This window comes from Triticum aestivum, chromosome 6A (assembly GCF_018294505.1).
Source record: "Triticum aestivum cultivar Chinese Spring chromosome 6A, IWGSC CS RefSeq v2.1, whole genome shotgun sequence".
NCBI classification, from domain to species: Eukaryota; Viridiplantae; Streptophyta; class Magnoliopsida; order Poales; family Poaceae; genus Triticum; species Triticum aestivum.
In genome coordinates, this window is record NC_057809.1 from 24,985,842 (window position 1) to 25,008,936 (window position 23,095).

The 23,095-nt window shown below is 47.2% G+C and overlaps 1 pseudogene; it reads left to right on the top strand.

Moving 5' to 3' along the window:
• The first annotated feature begins 18,846 nt into the window (after nt 1-18,846).
• LOC123130095 (wall-associated receptor kinase 3-like) lies at nt 18,847-21,458 on the top strand (annotated as a pseudogene).
• Nucleotides 21,459-23,095: the final 1,637 nt, after the last annotated feature.

The following is a 23,095-nucleotide window of genomic DNA, read 5'->3' on the forward strand; positions in this document are numbered from 1 at the left end:
CCCAATAGGCCCATGCGCCTAGGGTTTCCATAGGGGAGGAGTCCCACTAGTGGAAGGCACCCCTAGGTGCCTTGGGGGGGAGGGAAACCTCCCCTTGGCCGCCGCCCCCTAGGAGATTGGATCTCCTAGGACGGCGCCCCCCCCAGGCCCTCCTATATATAGTGGGGGAAGGAGGGCTCTTGAGACACGCCTTTGGTTGCCTCCTTCTCCCTCTCCAACACCTCCTCCTCCTCCATAGTGCTTGGCGAAGCCCTGACGGAGTACTGCAGCTCCATCACCACCACGCCGTCGTGCTGCTGCTGGAGCCATCTTCCTCAACCTCTCCTTTACCCTTGCCGGATCAAGAAGAAGGAGACATTACGCTGACCGTACGTGTGTTGAACGCGGAGGTCCCTTCCGTTCGGTGCTAGGATCTCCGGTGATTTGGATCACGTCGTGTTCGACTACATCATCCCTGTTCTTTGAACGCTTCCGCTCGCGATCTACAAAGGTATGTAGATGCATCCGATCACTCGTTGCTAGATGAACTCATAGATGGATCTTGGTGAAACCGTAGGAAATTTTTTGTTTTCTGCAACGTTCCCCAACAGTGGCATCATGAGCTAGGTCTATGCGTAGTTCTTCTTGCGCGAGTAGAACACAATTTGTTGTGGGCGTAGATGTTGTCAACTTTCTTGCCGCTACTAGTCTTATCTTGCTTCAACGGTATTGTGGGATGAAGCGGTCCGGACCAACCTTACACGTACGCTTACGTGAGACCGGTTCCACCGACTAACATGCACTAGTTGCATAAGGTGGCTGGCGGGTGTCTGTCTCTCCTACTTTAGTTGGAGCGGATTCGATGAAAAGGGTCCTTATGAAGGGTAAATAGAAGTTGACAAATCACGTTGTGGCTTTAACGTAGGTAAGAAAACATTCTTGCTAGAACCCTATTTCAGCCACGTAAAACTTGCAACAACAATTAGAGGACGTCTAACTTGTTTTTGCAGCAAGTGCTTTGTGATATGATATGGCCAAAGTTGTGATGAATGATGAATGATCTATATATGATGTATGAGTTGTTCATGCTATTGTAATAGGAATCACGACTTGCATGTCGATGAGTATGACAACCGGCAGGAGCCATAGGAGTTGTCTTTATTTTTGTATGACCTGCGTGTCATTGAGAAACGCCATGTAAATTACTTTACTTTATTGCTAAACACGTTAGCCATAGTAGTAGAAATAATAGTTGGCGAGCAACTTCATGGAGACACGATGATGGAGATCATGGTGTCAAGCCGGTGACAAGATGATCATGGAGCCCCAAGATGGAGATCAAAGGAGCTATGTGATATTGGCCATATTATGTCACGTTTATTATTTGATTGCATGTGATGTTTATCATGTTTTGCATCTTGTTTACTTAGAACGACGGTAGTAAATAAGATGATCCCTTACAACAATTTCAAGAAGTGTTCTCCCCTAACTGTGCACCGTTGCTAAAGTTCGTCGTTTCGAAGCACCACGTGATGATCGGGTGTGATAGATCCTTACGTTCACATACAACGGGTGTAAGACAGTTTTACACATGCAAAACACTTAGGGTTAACTTGACGAGCCTAGGATGTACAGACATGGCCTCGGAACACAGAGACCGAAAGGTCGAACACGAGTCGTATGGAAGATACGATCAACATGAAGATGTTCACCGACGATGACTAGTCCGTCTCACGTGATGATCGGACATGGCCTAGTCGATTCGGATCGTGTAACACTTAGACGACTAGAGGGATGTCTAATCTGAGTGGGAGCTCATTAATAATTTGATTAGATGAACTTAATTATCATGAACTTAGTCTAAAATCTTTACAATATGTCTTGTAGATCAAATGGCCAATGTTGTCTTCAATTTCAACGCGTTCCTAGAGAAAACCAAGCTGAAAGACGATGGCAGCAACTATACGGACTGGGTCCGGAACCTGAGGATCATCCTCATAGCTGCCAAGAAAGATTATGTCCTACAAGCACCGCTAGGTGATCCACCCGTCCCACAGAACCAAGACGTTATGAACGCTTGGCAAATACGTGCTGATGACTACTCCCTCGTTCAGTGCGGCATGCTTTACAGCTTAGAGCCGGGGCTCCAAAAGCGTTTTGAGAGACATGGAGCATATGAGATGTTCGAAGAGCTGAAAATGGTTTTTCAAGCTCATGCCCGGATCGAGAGATATGAAGTCTCCGACAAATTCTTCAGTTGTAAGATGGAGGAAAATAGTTCTGTCAGTGAGCACATACTCACTATGTCTGGGTTACATAACCGCTTGACTCAGCTGGGAGTTAATCTCCCGGATGACGCGGTCATTAACAGAATCCTCCAGTCTCTTCCACCAAGCTACAAGAGCTTTGTGATGAACTTCAATATGCAGGGATGGAAAAGACCATTCCTGAGGTATTTGCTATGCTGAAATCAGCAGAGGTAGAAGTCAAGAAGGAACATCAAGTGTTGATGGTGAATAAAACCACTAAGTTCAAGAAGGGCAAGGGTAAAAAGAACTTCAAGAAGGATGGCAAGGAAGTTGCCGCGCCCGGCAAGCAAGCTGCCGGGAAGAAGTCAAAGAATGGACCCAAGCCTGAGACGGAGTGCTTTTATTGCAAAGGGAAGGGTCACTGGAAACGGAATTGCCCCAAATACTTAGCGGACAAGAAGGCCGGCAACACCAAAGGTATATTTGATATACATGTAATTAATGTGTACCTTACCAGTACTCGAAGTAACTCCTGGGTATTTGATACCGGTGCCGTTGCTCATATTTGTAACTCACAGCAGGAGCTGCGGAATAAACGGAGACTGGCGAAGGACGAGGTGACGATGCGCGTCGGGAATGGTTCCAAGGTCAATGTGATCGCCGTCGGCACGCTACCTCTACGTTTACCTACGGGATTAGTTAACAACCTCAATAATTGTTATTTAGTGCCAAGTTTGAGCATGAACATTGTATCAGGATCTCGTTTAATACGAGATGGCTACTCATTTAAATCCGAGAATAATGGTTGTTCTATTTATATGAGAGATATGTTTTATGGTCATGCTCCGATGGTCAATGGTTTATTCTTAATGAATCTCGAACGTAATATTATACATATTCATAGTGTGAATACCAAAAGATGTAAAGTTGATAACGATAGTCCTACATACTTGTGGCACTGCCGCCTTGGTCACATTGGTGTCAAGCGCATGAAGAAGCTCCATGCTGATGGACTTTTAGAGTCTCTAGATTATGAATCGTTTGACACATGCGAGCCATGCCTCATGGGCAAGATGACCAAGACTCCATTCTCCGGAACAATGGAGCGAGCGACCAACTTGTTGGAAATCATACATACTGATGTGTGCGGTCCAATGAGCGTTGAGGCTCGCGGAGGATATCGTTATGTTCTCACTCTCACTGATGACTTGAGTAGATATGGGTATGTCTACTTAATGAAACACAAGTCTGAGACCTTTGAAAAGTTCAAGGAATTTCAGAATGAGGTAGAGAATCAATGTGACCGAAAGATAAAGTTCCTGCGATCAGATCATGGGGGAGAATACTTAAGTCACGAATTTGGTACACACTTAAGGAAATGTGGAATCGTTTCACAACTCACGCCGCCTGGAACACCTCAGCGTAATGGTGTGTTCGAACGTCGTAATCGCACTCTATTAGATATGGTGCGATCTATGATGTCTCTTACCGATTTACCGCTATCTTTTTGGGGCTATGCTTTTGAGACTGCCGCATTCACTTTAAATAGGGCTCTGTCGAAATCCGTTGAGACGACACCGTATGAATTATGGTTTGGGAAGAAACCTAAGCTGTCGTTTCTAAAAGTTTGGGGATGCGATGCTTATGTCAAAAAACTTCAACCTAAAAAGCTCGAACCCAAGTCGGAAAAATGCGTCTTCATAGGATACCCTAAAGAAACTGTTGGGTATACCTTCTACCTCAGATCCGAAGGCAAGATCTTTGTTGCCAAGAATGGATTCTTTCTAGAGAAGGAGTTTCTCTTGAAAGAAGTAAGTGGGAGGAAAGTAGAACTTGATGAAGTATTACCTCTTGAACCGGAAAATGGCGCAACTCAAGAAAATATTCCTGAGGTGCCTGCACCGACTAGAGAGGAAGTTATTGATGATGATCAAGATACTTCTGATCAAGTTCCTACTGAAATTCGAAGGTCCACAAGGACACGTTCCGCACCAGAGTGGTACGGCAACCCTGTCTTGGAAATCATGTTGTTAGACAACGGTGAACCTTCGAACTATGAAGAAGCGATGGCGGGCCCGGATTCCGACAAATGGCTAGAAGCCATGAAATCCGAGATAGGATCCATGTATGAAAACGAAGTATGGACTTTGACTGACTTGCCCGATGATCGGCGAGCCATAGAAAATAAATGGATCTTTAAGAAGAAGACAGACGCGGATGGTAATGTGACCATCTATAAAGCTCGACTTGTCGCTAAGGGTTATCGACAAGTTCAAGGGGTTGACTACGATGAGACTTTCTCACCAGTAGCGAAGCTAAAGTCCGTCCGAATCATGTTAGCAATTGACGCATTCTACGATTATGAGATATGGTAAATGGACGTCAAAACGGCATTCCTTAATGGTTTCCTTAAGGAAGAATTGTATATGATGCAGCCGGAAGGTTTTGTCGATCCTAAGAATGCTAACAAGGTGTGCAAGCTCCAACGCTCGATTTATGGGCTGGTGCAGGCATCTTGGAGTTGGAACATTCGCTTTGATGAGATGATCAAAGCGTTTGGATTTACGCAGACTTATGGAGAAGCCTGCGTTTACAAGAAAGTGAGTGGGAGCTCTGTAGCATTTCTCATATTATATGTAGATGACATACTTTTGATGGGAAATGATATAGAACTCTTGGACAGCATTGTTGGGGAACGTTGCAGAAAACAAAAAATTTCCTACTCGTTTCACCAAGATCCATCTAGGAGTTCATCAAGCAACGAGTATTCAGATTGCATCTACATACCTTTGTAGATCGCGAGCGGAAGTGTTCGTTAGAACGAGGATGAAGTAGTCCTACACAACGTGATCCAAATCACCGATGACCAGCGCCGAACGGACGGCACCTCCGCGTTCAACACACGTACGGGACGGGAGACGTCTCCTCCTTCTTGATCCAGCAAGGGGGAAGGAGAGGTTGGTGATGATCCAGCAGCACGACGGCGTGGTGGTGGTGGATGCAGGGCGTCACAGTTGCAGGGCTTCGCCTATACAACAAGAGGGAGACAAAACGGGGAGAGAGGGAGGCGCCAGGGGCTGGTGTATGAAGTCCCTCCTCTCCCCCACTATATATAGGGGTGCTAGGGGGGGCAGCCAGCCCTAGGAGATGGATCTCCTAGGGGGGCGGCGGCCTAGGGTGGGGGCTTGCCCCCCAAGGCAAGGGGGCGCCCCCCCTCTAGGGTTTCCCCTAGCCCTAGCCGCATGGGCCCCTAGGGGCTGGCGCCCCAGCCCACTATGGGCTGGGTTTCCACCTATTTCAGCCCATGGGGCCCTCCGGGATAGGTGGCCCCACCCGGTGGACCCCCGGGACCCTTCCGGTGGTCCCGGTACAATACCGGGTACCCCGAAACTTGTCCCGATGGCCGAAACTGCACATCCTATATATAATTCTTTACCTCCGGACTATTCTGGAACTCCTCGTGACGTCCGGGATCTCATCTAGGACTCCGAACAACATTCGGATTACTGCATATACATATCTTCACAACCCTAGCGTCACCGAACCTTAAGTGTGTAGACCCTACGGGTTCGGGAGACAAGCAGACATGACCGAGACTACTCTCCGGTCAATAACCAACAGCGGGATCTGGATACCCATGTTGGCTCCCACATGCTCCACGATGATCTCATCGGATGAACCACGATGTCGAGGATTCAATCAACCCCGTATGCAATTCCCTTTGTCAATCGATATATTACTTGCCCGAGATTCGATCGTCGGTATCCCAATACCTCATTCAATCTCGTCACCGGCAAGTCACTTTACTCGTACCGTAATGCATGATCCCGTGACCAGACACTTGGTCACTTTGAGCTCATTATGATGATGCATTACCGAGTGGGCCCAGTGATACCTCTCCGTCATACGGAGTGACAAATCCCAGTCTTGATCCGTGTCAACCCAACAGACACTTTCAGAGATACCCGTAGTATACCTTTATAGTCACCCAGTTACGTTGTGACGTTTAGTACACCCAAAGCACTCCTACGGTATCCGGGAGTTACACGATCTCATGGTCAAAGGAAAAGATACTTGACATTGCAAAACTCTAGCAAACGAACTATACGATCTTTATGCTATGTTTAGGATTGGGTCTTGTCCATCACATCATTCTCCTAATGATGTGATCTCGTTATCAATGACATCCTATGTCCATAGTCAGGAAACCATGACTATCTGTCGATCAACGAGCTAGTTAACTAGAGGCTTACTAGGGACATGTTGGTGTCTGTTATTCACACATGTATTACGATTTCCGGATAACACAACTATAGCATGAATAAAGACAATTACCATGAACAAGGAAATATAATAATAATGCTTTTACTATTGCCTCTAGGGCATATTTCCAACAGTCTCCCACTTGCACTAGAGTCAATAATCTAGTTACATTGTGATGAATCGAACACCCATGGAATTCTGGTGTTGATCATGTTTTGCCCTAGGGAGAGGTTTAGTCAACGGATCTCCTACATTCAGGTCCGTATGTACTTTACAAATATCTATGTCTCTATCCTGAAGATTTTCACGAATGGAGTTGAAGCGACGCTTGATGTGCCTTGTCTTCTTGTGAAACCTGGGCTCCTTGGCAAGTGCAATAGCTCCAGTGTTGTCACAGAAGAGCTTGATCGGCCCCGGCGCATTGGGTATGACTCCGAGGTCGGTGATGAACTCCTTCACCCAAATTGCTTCATGTGCTGCCTCCGAGGCTGCCATGTACTCCGCTTCACATGTAGATCCCGCCACGACGCTCTGCTTGCAACTGCACCAGCTTACTGCCCCACCATTCAAAATATACACGTATCCGGTTTGTGACTTTGAGTCATCCAGATCTGTGTCGAAGCTAGCGTCGACGTAACCCTTTATGACGAGCTCTTCGTCACCTCCATAAACGAGAAACATCTCCTTAGTCCTTTTCAGGTACTTCAGGATATTCTTGACCGCTGTCCAGTGTTCCTTGCCGGGATTACTTTGGTATCTTCCTACCAAACTTACGGCAACGTTTACATCAGGTCTGGTACACAACATGGCATACATAATAGAACCTATGGCTGAGGCATAGGGGATGACACTCATCTCTTCTATTTCTTCTGCCGTGGTCGGACTTTGAGCTGAGCTCAATTTCATACCTTGTAACACAGGCAAGAACCCCTTCTTAGATTGATCCATATTGAACTTCTTCAATATCTTATCAAGGTATGTGCTTTGTGAAAGACCTATGAGGCGTCTCGATCTATCTCTATAGATCTTGATGCCTAATATATAAGCAGCTTCTCCAAGGTCCTTCATTGAAAAACTCTTATTCAAGTAGGCCTTAATGCTGTCCAAGAGTTCTATATCATTTCCCGACAAAAGTATGTCATCTACATATAATATGAGAAATGCTACAGAGCTCCCACTCACTTTCTTGTAAACGCAGGCTTCTCCATAAGTCTGCGTAAACCCAAACGCTTTGATCATCTCATCAAAGCGAATGTTCCAACTCCGAGATGCTTGCACCAGCCCATAAATCGAGCGTTGGAGCTTGCACACCTTGTCAGCATTCTTAGGATCGACAAAACCTTCCGGCTGCATCATATACAATTCTTCCTTAAGGAAACCATTAAGGAATGCCGTTTTGACGTCCATTTGCCATATTTCATAATCGTAAAACGCGGCAATTGCTAACATGATTCGGACGGACTTTAGCTTCGCTACCGGTGAGAAAGTCTCATCGTAGTCAACCCCTTGAACTTGTCGATAACCCTTAGCGACAAGCTGAGCTTTATAGATGGTCACATTACCATCCGCGTCTGTCTTCTTCTTAAAGATCCATTTATTCTCTATGGCTCGCCGTTCAACGGGCAAGTCAGTCAAAGTCCATACTTCGTTTTCATACATGGATCCTATCTCGGATTTCATGGCTTCTAGCCATTTGTCGGAATCCGGGCCCGCCATCGCTTCTTCATAGTTCGAAGGTTCACCGTTGTCTAACAACATGATTTCCAAGACAGGGTTGCCGTACCACTCTGGTGTGGAACGTGTCCTTGTGGACCTTCGAATTTCAGTAGTAACTTGATCAGAAGTTTCATGATCATCATCATTAACTTCCTCTCCAGTCGGTGTAGGCACCTCAGGAACATTTTCTTGAGTTTTGCCATTTTCCGGTTCAAGAGGTAATACTTCATCAAGTTCTACTTTCCTCCCACTTACTTCTTTCGAGAGAAACTCTTTCTCTAGAAAGGATCCATTCTTGGCAACAAAGATCTTGCCTTCGGATCTGAGGTAGAAGGTATACCCAATAGTTTCTTTTGGGTATCCTATGAAGACGCATTTTTCCGACTTGGGTTCGAGCTTTTCAGGTTGGAGTTTCTTGACATAAGCATCGCATCCCCAAACTTTCAGAAACGACAACTTAGGTTTCTTTCCAAACCATAATTCAAACCGTGTCGTCTCAACGGATTTTGACGGAGCCCTATTTAAAGTGAATGCAGCAGTCTCTAAAGCATAGCCCCAAAAAGATAGTGGTAAATCGGCAAGAGACATCATAGACCGCACCATATCTAATAGAGTGCGATTACGATGTTCGGACACACCGTTACGCTGAGGTGTTCCAGGCGGCGTGAGCTGTGAAACTATTCCACATTTTCTTAAGTGTGTGCCAAATTCGTGACTCAAGTATTCTCCTCCACGATCTGATCGTAGAAACTTGATTTTCCTGTCACGTTGATTCTCAACCTCACTCTGAAATTCCTTGAACTTTTCAAAGGTTTCAGACTTGTGTTTCATTAAGTAAATATATCCATATCTACTCAAATCATCAGTGAGAGTGAGAACATAACGATAGCCGCCGCGAGCCTCAACACTCATTGAACCGCACACATCAGTATGTATGATTTCCAATAAGTTGGTTGCTCGCTCCATTGTTCCTGAGAACGGAGTCTTGGTCATTTTACCCATAAGGCATGGTTCGCACGTGTCAAATGATTCATAATCAAGAGACTCTAAAAGTCCATCTGCATGGAGCTTCTTCATGCGTTTGACACCTATGTGACCAAGGCGGCAGTGCCACAAGTATGTGGGACTATCATTATCAACCTTACATCTTTTGGTACTCACACTATGAACATGTGTAGCATTACGTTCGAGATTCATAAAGAATAAACCATTCACCATAGGAGCATGACCATAAAACATATCTCTCATATAAATAGAATAACCATTATTCTCGGATTTAAATGAGTAGCCATCTCGTATTAAACGAGATCCCGATACAATGTTCATGCTCAAAACTGGTACTAAATAACAACTATTGAGGTTTAAAACTAATCCCGTAGGTAAATGAAGAGGTAGCGTGCCGACGGCGATCACATCGACTTTGGAACCATTCCCGACGCGCATCGTCACCTCGTCCTTTGCCAGTCTTCGCCTATTCCGTAGTTCCTGCTGTGAGTTACAAATGTGAGCAACTGCACCGGTATCAAATACCCAAGAGCTACTACGATTACTGGTAAGGTACACATCAATTACATGTATATCACATATACCTTTTGTTTTGCCGGCCTTCTTGTCTGCTAAGTACTTGGGGCAGTTCCGCTTCCAGTGACCGCTTCCCTTGCAATAAAAGCACTCAGTCTCGGGCTTGGGTCCATTCTTTGGCTTCTTCCCGGCAGCTTGCTTGCCGGGCGCGGCAACTTCCTTGCCGTCCTTCTTGAATTTCTTTTTACCCTTACCCTTCTTGAACTTAGTGGTTTTATTCACCATCAACACTTGATGTTCCTTCTTGACTTCTACCTCTGCTGATTTCAGCATAGCAAATACTTCAGGAATGGTCTTTTCCATCCCCTGCATATTGAAGTTCATCACAAAGCTCTTGTAGCTCGGTGGAAGCGACTGGAGGATTCTGTCAATGACCGCATCATCCGGGAGATTAACTCCCAGCTGAGTCAAGCGGTTATGTAACCCAGACATAGTGAGTATGTGCTCACTGACAGAACTGTTTTCCTCCATCTTACAGCTGGAGAACTTGTCGGAGACCTCATATCTCTCGACCCGGGCATGAGCTTGGAAAACCATTTTCAGCTCTTCGAACATCTCATATGCTCCATGTCTATCAAAACGCTTTTGGAGCCCCGGTTCTAAACTGTAAAGCATGCCGCACTGAACGAGGGAGTAGTCGTCAATACGTGTCTGCCAAGCGTTCATAACGTCTTGGTTCTGTGGGACGGGAGCTTCACCTAGCGGTGCTTGTAGGACATAATCTTTCTTGGCAGCTATGAGGATGATCCTCAGGTTCCGGACCCAGTCCGTATAGTTGCTACCATCGTCTTTCAGCTTGGTTTTCTCTAGGAACGCGTTGAAGTTGAGGACTACGTGGGCCATTTGATCTACAAGACATATTGTAAAATATTTTAGACTAATGTTCATGATAATAAAGTTCATCTAATCAAATTTTAATGAACTCCCACTTAGATTAGACATCCCTCTAGTCATCTAAGTATTACATGATCCGAGTTAACTAGGCCGTGTCCGATCATCACGTGAGACGGACTAGTCAACGTCGGTGAACATCTTCATGTTGATCGCATCTTCTATATGACTCATGCTCGACCTTTCGGTCTTCTGTGTTCCGAGGCCATGTCTATGCACATGCTAGGCTCGTCAAGTTAACCCTAAGTGTTTTGCATGTGTAAAACTGTCTTACACCCGTTGTATGTGAACGTAAGAATCTATCACACCCGATCATCACGTGGTGCTTCGAAACGACGAACTTTAGCAACGGTGCACAGTTAGGGGAGAACACTTCTTGAAATTGTTATGAGGGATCATCTTATTTACTACCGCCGTTCTAAGTAAACAAGATGCAAAACATGATAAACATCACATGCAATCAAATAATAAACGTGACATGATATGGCCATTATCACATAGCTCCTTTGATCTCCATCTTGGGGCTCCATGATCGTCTTGTCACCGGCTTGACACCATGATCTCCATCATCGTGTCTCCATGAAGTTGCTCGCCAACTATTACTTCTACTACTATGGCTAACGCGTTTAGCAATGAAGCAAAGTAATTTACATGGCGTTTCTCAATGACACGCAGGTCATATAAAAGAATAAAGACAACTCCTATGGCTCCTGCCGGTTGTCATACTCATCGACATGCAAGTCGTGATTCCTATTACAATAGCATGAACATCTCATACATCACATATAGATCATTCATCATTCATCACAACTTTGGCCATATCACATCACAAACCACTTGCTGCAAAAACAAGTTAGACGTCCTCTAATTGTTGTTGCAAGTTTTACGTGGCTGAATTAGGGTTCTAGCAAGAACGTTTTCTTACCTACGTGAAAGCCACAATGTGATTTGTCAACTTCTATTTACCCTTCATAAGGACCCTGTTCATCGAATCCGCTCCAACTAAAGCAGGAGAGACAGACACCCGCTAGCCACCTTATGCAACTAGTGCATGTTAGTCGGTGGAACCGGTCTCACGTAAGCGTACGTGTAAGGTTGGTCCGGGCCGCTTCATCCCACAATACCGCTGAAGCAAGAAAAGACTAGTAGCGGCAAGAAAGTTGACAAATCCACGCCCACAACAAATTGTGTTCTACTCGCGCAAGAAGAACTACGCATAGACCTAGCTCATGATGCCACTGTTGGGGAACGTTGCAGAAAACAAAAAATTTCCTACTCGTTTCACCAAGATCCATCTAGGAGTTCATCAAGCAACCAGTATTCAGATTGCATCTACATACCTTTGTAGATCGCGAGCGGAAGCGTTCGTTAGAACGAGGATGAAGTAGTCGTACACAACGTGATCCAAATCACCGATGACCAGCGCCGAATGGACGGCACCTCCGCGTTCAACACACGTACGGGACGGGAGACGTCTCCTCCTTCTTGATCCAGCAAGGGGGAAGGAGAGGTTGGTGATGATCCAGCAGCACGACGGCGTGGTGGTGGTGGATGCAGGGCGTCACAGTTGCAGGGCTTCGCCTATACAACAAGAGGGAGACGAAACGGGGAGAGAGGGAGGCGCCAGGGGCTGGTGTATGAAGTCCCTCCTCTCCCCCACTATATATAGGGGTGCTAGGGGGGGCAGCCAGCCCTAGGAGATGGATCTCCTAGGGGGGCGGCGGCCTAGGGTGGGGGCTTGCCCCCCAAGGCAAGGGGGCGCCCCCCCTCTAGGGTTTCCCCTAGCCCTAGCCGCATGGGCCCCTAGGGGCTGGCGCCCCAGCCCACTATGGGCTGGGTTCCCACCTATTTCAGCCCATGGGGCCCTCCGGGATAGGTGGCCCCACCCGGTGGACCCCCGGGACCCTTCCGGTGGTCCCGGTACAATACCGGGTACCCCGAAACTTGTCCCGATGGCCGAAACTGCACATCCTATATATAATTCTTTACCTCCGGACTATTCCAGAACTCCTCGTGACGTCCGGGATCTCATCTGGGACTCCGAACAACATTCGGGTTACTGCATATACATATCTTCACAGCCCTAGCGTCACCGAACCTTAAGTGTGTAGACCCTATGGGTTCGGGAGACAACCAGACATGACCGAGACTACTCTCCGGTCAATAACCAACAGCGGGATCTGGATACCCATGTTGGCTCCCACATGCTCCACGATGATCTCATTGGATGAACCACGATGTCGAGGATTCAATCAACCCCGTATGCAATTCCCTTTGTCAATCGATATATTACTTGGCCGAGATTCGATCGTCGGTATCCCAATACCTCGTTCAATCTCGTCACCGGCAAGTCACTTTACTCGTACCGTAATGCATGATCCCGTGACCAGACACTTGGTCACTTTGAGCTCATTATGATGATGCATTACCGAGTGGGCCCAGTGATACCTCTCCGTCATACGGAGTGACAAATCCCAGTCTTGATCCGTGTCAACCCAACAGACACTTTCGGAGATACCCGTACTATACCTTTATAGTCACCCAGTTACGTTGTGACGTTTAGTACACCCAAAGCACTCCTATGGTATCCGGGAGTTACACGATCTCATGGTCAAAGGAAAAGATACTTGACATTGCAAAACTCTAGCAAACGAACTATACAATCTTTATGCTATGTTTAGGATTGGGTCTTGTCCATCACATCATTCTCCTAATGATGTGATCTCGTTATCAATGACATCCTATGTCCATAGTCAGGAAACCATGACTATCTGTCGATCAACGAGCTAGTTAACTAGAGGCTTACTAGGGACATGTTGGTGTCTATTATTCACACATGTATTACGATTTCCGGATAACACAACTATAGCATGAATAAAGACAATTACCATGAACAAGGAAATATAATAATAATGCTTTTATTATTGCCTCTAGGGCATATTTCCAACAAGCATCAAGGCCTACTTGAATAAGAGTTTTTCAATGAAGGACCTTGGGGAAGCTGCTTATATATTAGGCATCAAGATCTATAGGGATAGATCGAGACGCCTCATAGGTCTTTCACAAAGCACATACCTTGATAAGATTTTGAAGAAGTTCAAAATGGATCAGTCCAAGAAAGGGTTCTTGCCTGTTTTGCAAGGTGTGAGATTGAGCTCGGCTCAATGCCCGACCACGGCAAAAGATAAAGAAGAGATGAGTGTCATCCCCTATGCTTCAGCCATAGGATCTATTATGTATGCCATGCTGTGTACCAGACCTGATGTAAACCTTGCCGTAAGTTTGGTAGGAAGGTACCAAAGTAATCCCGGCAAGGAACACTGAACAGCGGTCAAGAATATCCTGAAGTACCTGAAAAGGACAAAGGACATGTTTCTCGTTTATGGAGGTGACGAAGAGCTCGTCGTAAAGGGTTACGTCGACGCTAGCTTCGACACAGATCTGGATGACTCTAAGTCACAAACCGGATACATGTATATGTTGAATGGTGGAGCAGTGAGCTGGCGCAGCTGCAAGCAGAGCGTCGTGGCGGGATCTACATGTGAAGCGGAGTACATGGCAGCCTCGGAGGCAGCACATGAAGCAATATGGGTGAAGGAGTTCATCACCGACCTAGGAGTCATACCCAATGCGTCGGGGCCAATCAAACTCTTCTGTGATAACACTGGAGCTATTGCACTTGCCAAGGAGCCCAGGTTTCACAAGAAGACAAGGCACATCAAGCGTCGCTTCAACTCCATTCGTGAAAATGTTCAAGATGGAGACATAGATATTTGTAAAGTACATACGGACCTGAATGTAGCAGATCCGTTGACTAAACCTCTCCCTAGGGCAAAACATGATCAACACCAGAATTCCATGGGTGTTCTATTCATCACAATGTAACTAGATTATTGACTCTAGTGCAAGTGGGAGACTGTTGGAAATATGCCCTAGAGGCAATAATAAAAGTATTATTATTATATTTCTTTGTTCATGATAATTGTCTTTATTCATGCTATAACTGTATTATCCGGAAATCGTAATACACGTGTGAATACATAGACCATAATATGTCCCTAGTAAGCCTCTAGTTGACTAGCTCGTTATCAACAGATAGTCATGGTTTCCTGGCTATGGACATGGGATGCTATTGATAATGGGATCACATCATTAGGAGAATGATGTGATGGACAAGACCCAATCCTAAGCATAGCATAAGATCGTGTAGTTCGTTTGCTAGAGCTTTTCCAATGTCAAGTATCTTTTCCTTTGACCATGAGATCGTGTAACTCCCGGATACCGTAGGAGTGCTTTGGGTGTACCAAACGTCACAACGTAACTGGGTGACTATAAAGGTGCACTACAGGTATCTCCGAAAGTGTCTGTTGGGTTGACACGGATCGAGACTGGGATTTGTCACTCCGTATGACGGAGAGGTATCACTGGGCCCACTCGGTAATGCATCATCAAAATGAGCTCAAAGTGACCAAGTGTCTGGTCACGGGATCATGCATTGCGGTACGAGTAAAGTGACTTGCCGGTAACGAGATTGAATGAGGTATTGGGATACCGACGATCGAATCTCGGGCAAGTAACATACCGATTGACAAAGGGAATTGTATACGGGGGTGATTGAATCCTCGACATCGTGGTTCATCCGATGAGATCATCATGGAGCATGTGGGAGCCAACATGGGTATCCAGATCCCGCTGTTGGTTATTGACCGGAGAGTCATCTCGGTCATGTCTGCCTGTCTCCCGAACCCGTAGGGTCTACACACTTAAGGTTAGGTGATGCTAGGGTTGTAGGGATATGTATATGCAGTAACCCGAATGTTGTTCCGAGTCCCGGATGAGATCCCGGACGTCACGAGGACTTCCGGAATGATCTGGAGGTAAAGAATTATATATAGAAAGTGCTGTTTCGGCCATCGGGACAAGTTTCGGGGTCACCGGTATTGTACCGGGACCACCGGAAGGGTCCCGGGGGCCCACCGGGTGGGGCCACCTGCCCCGGGGGGCACATGGGCTGTAGGGGGTGCGCCTTGGCCTACATGGGCCAAGGGCACCAGCCCCAATAGGCCCATGCGCCTAGGGTTTCCATAGGGGAGGAGTCCCACTAGTGAAAGGCACCCCTAGGTGCCTTGGGGGGGAGGGAAACCTCCCCTTGGCCGCCGCCCCCTAGGAGATTGGATCTCCTAGGCCGGCGCCCCCCCCTAGGCCCTCCTATATATAGTGGGGGAAGGAGGGCTCTTGAGACACGCCTTTGGTTGCCTCCTTCTCCCTCTCCAACACCTCCTCCTCCTCCATAGTGCTTGGCGAAGCCCTGACGGAGTACTGCATCTCCATCACCACCACGCCGTCGTGCTGCTGCTGGAGCCATCTTCCTCAATCTCTCCTTTCCCCTTGCTGGATCAAGAAGAAGGAGACGTTACGCTGACCGTACGTGTGTTGAACGCGGAGGTGCCGTCCGTTCGGTGCAAGGATCTCCGGTGATTTGGATCATGTCGTGTTCGACTACATCATCCCCATTATTTGAACGCTTCCGCTCGCGATCTACAAAGGTATGTAGATGCATCCGATCACTCGTTGCTAGATGAACTCATAGATGGATCTTGGTGAAACCGTAGGAAAATTTTTGTTTTCTGCAACATTCCCCAACAGCTTTATGGTGACGACACAATGGAAATCTCAATGAAAGCACCAATGTCGGTGTCAAAACCGGTGGATCTCGGGTAGGGGGTCCCGAACTGTGCGTCTAAGGCGGATGTTAACAAGAGGCAGGGGACACGATGTTTACCCAGGTTCGGACCCTCTTGATGGAGGTAATACCCTACATCCTGCTTGATTTTTCTTGATGATATGAGTATTACAAGAGTTGATCTACCACGAGATCAAAGAGCTAAACCCTAGAAGTTAGCCTATGGTACGATTGTATGTTGTCCTACGGACTAAAACCCTCCGGTTTATATAGACATCGGAGGGGGCTAGGGTTACACAAGGTCGGTTACAAAGGAGGAGATATACATATCCGTATTGCCTAGCTTGCCTTCCACGCCAAGTAGAGTCCCATCCGAACATGGGACGAAGTCTTCAATCTCGTATCTTCATAGTCCAACAGTCCGGCCAAAAGATATAGTCCGGCTGTCCGGAGGCCCCCTAACCCAGGACTCCCTCAGGAAGGGAGGAGGAAGGAGAGAGGAGGAGGGGGAGGAGGCTGGTGGGATCAGATGAGGAAGGGGCGGGGGGAGGAGGGGGAGGGGCGGCCGGAGGAGGAGGAGGGAGGGGGCGGGGGTGGAGGGGGAGGGGGCGGCCGGGGGAGGAGGAGGGAGCGGGGCAGTGGGAGGAGGGCGGCCAGAGGAGGAGGGGGAGGAAGAAGGGGGGAGTACCTCGGCGAGGAGCAGCGCGACGGCGGCGGACGACGTACAGGTTCGGCGCGGGCGAGAGCGAGTGAGAGGGAGTGAGTGTGAGAGGGTGAACCGCTACAGGATAAGGTAAGTAAGTAGTAGCGCGTTTCAGAGAAACGCGCTACTGCTACGGGCCGTAGCAGTAGCGCTGGTTAGTGGTACGTGTTACTGCTAAGTGGGGCTAGCCATCTGCACCCAGTACAAATATAGCAGCAGCGCGGTTTCGCAGAACGCGCTACTGCTAAAGTAGTTGCAGTAGCGTGTTTTATTTAAAAACGCTACTACTAAGTAGCAGTAGCGCCCTGTTTTGTCCAGCGCTACTGTTAAGATGTTATGTATAAGGTTTTTCCTAGTTGTGTATGAGGGTACGTGCAATTTTTGAGTGGTATATGTGAAATTCATCAGGAGAGGATTTGTGACACGCACGTGCAGAGGCACAAGCCCCTCGCGCATTCTTTTTCTTTTGGCTTATGGTTTTCAATATTTCATATTTTTTGAATGAAAAGACTAAATTTAGTTTTGTTTTTATATTCGTGTTTTTTGTTGCGTTATACAAAAAATTTGCTAAAAGTTTCAACTCAACTAGATACGAGGGACCGAGAAAATCGTAACTTCCAGATGTATACTTGTAAGTTTCAAAGATTAAAACTTATAGTGCCCTCCTGCGCGATCTAACTGCTTTGCGGATCGCGGAGTAGTCAGTGGCAAGGAAAGGCAGTGCCCCTGCAAATTTATTCATCCTCAAAATGGAAGTGATTTTACCAATGGAGCTGGTGCGGCCGCGTGTGCAGTTTGTCCTCTCTCACTCTGCTGTCACACATCTAGCCTCTTACCTTGGAAAAATAAAATAAAAATAAACATCTAGACTCCTGGCCAAAAAAGGTAAGAAACCAATCAAGGCACGAATGCCCAAAAGAAGAACAGTCAAGGCACATGTTGGGCTACCTATTATTACTAGTATAAACCAGCCCCAAAAAGGTACTACTCTCTTTTTTCTGGTTTATAGAGCTTATCTTAAAATTTTGTTTTTTTTCATTTTATAAGGCTCAATTTGGTTATTTTCCATCACAAGTTCAGATTATAAAGTGCATTAAATCATTGCATGCAAGTATTATGAGAAAATTGACCAATGCATGTACTTTATGCATGCATGCATTGTAATTAATACATTGATAAACATAATTTTTTAAAGAAAACAAGAGCTGGTGCTTTTGCAAATTACAAAAAGTATTTAACCACTCACCATCTATCTTGTTTGATGAGATTTTTAAATTGAGCCCTATAAACCAGAAAGGAGGGAGTAATATAAACCCATCACAATCTGCAGGATGCAACCAGTCAGCTGCGTGCATGCATGCATGTTTCATACATAAACAAAAAAATAATCAACCAACAATAATCTAAACGGTTAATCAATCACCCTGAAACAAAGCGAGTATTTGTTATATTAATGTGCAAAGAGATATACTGATATTGAGAGTGTCTTCTTTTCTAGGGAAATAATATCATATTTTTTGTACAACGAATGAAAATCAAATTATCCCCCCCCCCCCCCCCCCCCCCCTAAAAATTATCGCTCCTACACCATTTTTGAATAAAGAGTTTGGTCATTAAATTTTACCATGATATACCTAAAAATACACTATACCCTATGTCAATGTAAATTGCGTCAAAACCCCACTTACAATTTGAGTATTTTTAAAGATATTTTTGGCCCAAAATTTAGATTTTGCTCCATCCTTGTTGAAAACGTCCACACATACAGTGCTATTATTGGTTCTGTTGCAAGGAAAATGAACAGTGATATATACTAGTCGGCGTAGACAAGGTCAGTCCACGCGGGGAATATCAATTCATGGGCGTGTTCAAAAAAAAAAATCAATGCATGGGCTGACTCACTGCGTGCATGGACCGATACTAGCATATATTCGTCGCACGCAGCTGCATATCCGGCGACGGTACGACGAGGGTTTCACACGCATCATCACGATGATTCCGGCGGCCGCGTTCATTGTGCTGCTGTTCCAGCTCTGCATCTCGGCGCCGGCTGCTCAGGTCACAGGAGGTGCGGGGCCGCCGGCGGCGAGCTGCCCAACCAGCTGCGGCAGCGTGAGCGTGCCGTACCCGTTCGGCATCGGCGAAGGGTGCTACTGGCCGGGCTTCAACCTCACCTGCGACCGGGCGCGCGGCCGAGAGCGGCTGCTCATCGGCGGCCGCAGCGGCACCCTCGAGGTCGTGGACATCTCGCTGGCCAACTCCACGGTGCGCGTCATGGACACCGCGGGCGCGGTGAACATCACTTACTACGGGATCCCCGAGGGCAACGGCACGTGGGGCGGCCTCGCCGGCGCCCGCGCCGGCCCGTACGTGGTGTCGGAGACGCGCAACCAGTTCCTGGTCACCGGGTGCAACGTGCAGGCCACGCTCCTCGGGGAGACCGGCAACGTCATCGTCGGCTGCTCCGCCTTCTGCGCCGTCAACGACCGGTGGTCGAGCGCCGCCACGAGCTCGCTCGAGGAAGTCGCCAAGTGCGCCGGCATCGGCTGCTGCGAGACGCCCATCCCCATCGGCCGCCCGTCCTATGGCGTGGAGTTCAAGTGGGTGGACCCCAACCACGAGAAGGACGGCGAGCTGCCCGCGTACGTTCGCATCGCCGAGAGGGGCTGGTTCGAGGGCGTCTCCGCCGCGCTCCTCAACACGTCGCTAGCGGACGCGTCGAGCCGGACGGCGATCCCCGTGGTGCTGGAGTGGGCGGTGGAGTCCAGGCCGCTTCCGCAGCCGCAGGATACGCTGGGCACGTCGGGCTGCTCGGAGGACGCGGCGAGGAGCGCGTGCCGGAGCAGCCTCAGCTCATGCCACAACGTCACCGGCAACTACCGCACTGGCTACGTGTGCCGGTGCGAGGACGGTTACCAGGGCAACCCGTACCTCGCCGACGGATGCCAAGACGTCGACGAGTGCGCGCTGCCCGGCACCTGCTCCGGCGGCGAGTGCACCAACACGGCTGGCGGATACATATGCCGGTGCCCGCCTGGGGCCCGCGGCAACCCACATGTCAAAGATGGCTGCGTCAAATCTTCCCTAGGTAAGCACGACACCACAACATCAGATCAGAGAGAGACTGTTCTTGCTCTGTTTCACATCAGAGACCATTTCCTAACAAGAGAGACACGTTTTCTCTCGTATTTTTACAGGTTTAAGTGTCGGCATAGGAATGGGCAGCGGTGCTGGCCTTCTACTCATGGTACTTGGTGCCCTCTTTTTGACCCGGAAGATGAAGCATCGGAGGGCAAAAATGTTGAAGCAGAAGTTCTTCAAGCAAAACAGGGGGTATCTCTTGCAGCAATTGGTGTCACAAAAGGCGGACATTGCCGAGAGGATGATCATCCCCTTGGTGGAGCTGGAGAAGGCTACAAACAGTTTCGACAAAGCACGCGAGATCGGTGGGGGAGGGCATGGCACGGTGTACAAAGGGATCATGTCAAACCTGCATGTTGTGGCGATCAAGAAGTCTAAGGTCGCAATCCAGAGGGAGATCGACGAGTTCATCAACGAGGTAGCCATCCTCTCTCAGATCAACCATCGGAACGTGGTGAAGCTCTTTGGGTGCTGCCTCGAGACGGAGGTACCATTGCTAGTGTACGAGTTCATCCCTAATGGGACTCTTTACCATCATCTTCATGCCGAGCCTGAAGCACCGTTGCCATGGGTGGATCGGCTGAGAATTGCAACGGAGACCTCGAGAGCTCTCACATACCTTCACTCGGCCGTGTCAGTCCCTATAGTCCACAGGGACATCAAGTCTCAAAACATTTTGATAGATGGCAATCTCGTAGCAAAGGTGTCAGATTTTGGAGCTTCAAGGTGCATTCCAGTCGATCAAACGGGGAATGCAACCGCCATCCAAGGGACATTCGGATACTTAGACCCTATGTACTACTATTCGGGACGACTTACCGAGAAGAGCGACGTTTACAGCTTTGGTGTTCTCCTCATGGAGCTGCTCACCAGGAAAAAACCATGCTCATTTCGATCGCCGGAGGAGGAAAGCCTTGTCGCATATTTCACTACCTTGCTCGCAACAGGCAGTCTAGTCACTGTGCTAGATCATCAGATTGTGGTGGAAGGGGGCAAGGAGGTTGAAGAGGTAGCTATGTTGGCATCGGCATGCGTGAGGATGGAAGGAGACCATCGGCCGACCATGAGGCAAGTCGAGATGACACTCGAGAGCCTTCGAGTACCCAATGAAAATGTTAAGATGTGTGAGATGGTTGCGCCTAGTTATACAGTGGTTACGAGTAAGAGCGCGGAGGAGGTGAGCAGACAATATAGCCTGGAAGAAGAGTATTTGTTGTCATCAAGATACCCACGTTAGTGAATGTATTTTTGTGCTAGTACAGTTTAATTAGAAACCAAGGATTTTTTCATTGATTTGTACACAAGGATCAAAGGGCTTTTATGTTTTACTATTTTTTGTATTTTAAGGAAACAACGAGGCCTTTGTTAACCAAGTCATACACACCGACGAGGTGGAAGGGTAGATGCGCCTCCTTTAAATTTAAGATGGAGTATAAGAAACAAAAAGATTTTAGTAGTGACTATCAATCGTCCTTACTGGGTCAGTCAACACATATGAATAGTTAACCTTAGGTGTGCAGGTTGTGACTAGTGTGCTACCAAAGAAAATGCAACACGGATCTTGATGGGTCTCTTTGACTAGGTGTGGAATTAATTATTATTATTATTATTATTATTATTATTATTATTATTATTATTATTATTATTATTATGTTGACGTGTTTGATGGGTCTTCTTGACTAGGTGTGGAATTTATGCTAGTAGATGATCTCATGCATCTGTGACAGCTGTGGAATGGGAATTTGGGGATGACACAAAGAAATTATATAAAAGAGTTCAATTGCTTGCTTCGAGATATATCTAGGTGCAACTTGTTTTTTTAATACAGTATAGACGCAAGCGCTCATATATACACGCATACACTCATCCTATGAACGTACACAGGCACACCCTATCCTATTAGCATTTTCGATAGACTGAGCCCATATATCATCTTGAAATTTACGAAGTCATCGTAGGCGCCTCGTCGTCGATGGGACTGTCCCTCTAACCACTCAAGCACAGATTGCTTCGCTATCTAAGTGCAACTTAGAAGAGTTAATAAAACACAATAGTTGTTGACATATTATTAACACAACAAACAAAGAAACAAGAAATACCCGTGATAACGTATTGGGGATAAGCTATTGTCTTTGTCATTCTTACGACTGAGACCAATATGTTTTATGGTCACATTCCAGCCGAGCTTATGAACCTTGTTCATCTTCAATATTGAGACCTTGCTTACAACAATATATCAAGGAGCATACCTAGATCTATTGTTGATTGCAAAGTCGTGGCACAAACAAGAGACTGCAGTGATAAACTTTTATCTGCATTCTCATTTAATTCTGGGTTTATTAACAATGAACTAGTTGACTATGCTGGGAACTTCACAGTACTCATCAAATGTCCAGAGAGATTATATATAGAAGAAATCGTATATATGGTGAATCTTGATTTACTGGAGAGATTCGTAAGGAAATGAGCACTCTCGCTGCATTGAAGAGCCTGAACTTATCACGAAACATGAAAACCCATGAGAATATTGGCGCCCTAGAGCATCTTCAACGGGTGCGCTAGATTTGATGCGTCTGGGAAAAAACGTTGCTTTTGCGTGCACGAGCCTGCTTGGCGCACCAAAGTCTGGCGCTCTAAAAAAATTGCGCAAGCGAAAAAACGACAACGCGCGCGGCGTCTAGCATGCTCTATAAAACCCACGCATGGGCGCCCGCCAACCGCAGTCTCCGCCTCTCTCTTCCCGCCGCGACATTCTTCCTCGCCTCTGTCGGTGCCCTGCCGCCGCCGCGCTCTTCTTCCTCGCCTCCAGCGCCCTGCCGCCGCCATGCCCCCGCGCCCCCGGAGCAGCTCCTGCTTCTGCGGCGTCCGCCTCTGCCCCTCTAGTGTGTA